This window comes from Triticum dicoccoides, chromosome 6A (assembly GCF_002162155.2).
Source record: "Triticum dicoccoides isolate Atlit2015 ecotype Zavitan chromosome 6A, WEW_v2.0, whole genome shotgun sequence".
Lineage (NCBI taxonomy): Eukaryota > Viridiplantae > Streptophyta > Magnoliopsida > Poales > Poaceae > Triticum > Triticum dicoccoides.
This window is the reverse complement of record NC_041390.1, coordinates 612,514,056-612,515,140: the sequence shown is the minus strand read 5'-3', so window position 1 is coordinate 612,515,140 and position 1,085 is coordinate 612,514,056. Positions and strand designations below refer to the sequence as shown.

At 38.3% G+C, this 1,085-nt stretch overlaps 1 long non-coding RNA gene across 1 annotated transcript in view; it reads right to left on the bottom strand.

The window, feature by feature from the left end:
• LOC119314619 overlaps positions 1 to 1,065 on the bottom strand; it is a 3,024-nt gene extending 1,959 nt beyond the window's left edge. The window contains exon 1 of the long non-coding RNA XR_005152396.1: positions 968 to 1,065. This is a non-coding gene — a long non-coding RNA (uncharacterized LOC119314619). The remainder of the gene's footprint in view (positions 1 to 967) is intronic.
• Between the last annotated feature and the right edge of the window lie 20 nt (positions 1,066 to 1,085).

Below are 1,085 nucleotides of genomic sequence, written 5' to 3'. Positions count from 1 at the left end.
GCGTTCACAAGGTTTCAGTGAAAAACGACGTTTTTTGTGGCTTGTGTAAAAAAGATAAAGAAATGCCTCGTGAATAGTTAGAATGAAGCATCAGAAATTGTCTTTTTTACACAAGCCACAAAAAACGTCGTTTTTCATCGAAACCTTGTGAACGCACATAAAATGTCCGGATATACACGCGGGATTTTTGTTTCGAATTTTTCAACTTCTAGGAATTTGGATTTCGACAATGGGTGCATATGCACCTAGGAGCCAAAACGCCACTCTCAAATAAATCGAACTACAAAAGGTTTAGAAAAATTCATGATATGCTTTGCTAAGCTGAATCGCATTATAATGTCAAGTCTGAAATTCAATGACTGGCATGCTGGAGGTCAAATAGTAAAACAATATATGCTAAGGTGAAAGCATTGAACTAAGGTAGATGCATGCTCCTGCTTTTATTAAATGTATAGGTACATTGAATCATAAGAGTGACAAGCAAGACAACATATTCGGCAGTTCAGAAAAAATAAATCATGATATGATTTGCTAAGCTGAATCATATTATCAGGTCAACTACTCAAACACAATGACAGGCCCATACTGGAGGTCAACAGTAAAACATATAGACTAAGGTAAATACGTTAAAGATACACAGAGACCCATACTTTTGTTAAATGACTAACATGAACGGAGCCTCTGTTTCTTTTCTTGATTTAGTGCATGAACTTTTCCTGCAAGCCTATCAAGTGTGCTATCACTTATACTCATGGATTTGATTCTTTCCAATTCAACAAAGCTGGGATGAACTTCATATAATGTTTTCTTAAGATCAAGAGACATCATGTTGCAAAATTTCATTAATACACTTGATCTGACCATCAATCTTTTGCAGTAGGAGATTCTGGAAACACATCAGGACAAACAATTTAAGCGTCAAAGTTGAAAGATTCAGGAAATGATAGGCTTATACCAAGTGCCTAACCTTTTCTGTCTGGAGCTCATCATTGTCCCTTCTTTCTCCCTCACCTCCCTATCTCCTTTCTGCCCAGGAGCCGCCATGGAGCCGACCGGGAAGCGCGCTCCGGCCTTCGTCCGAGTCA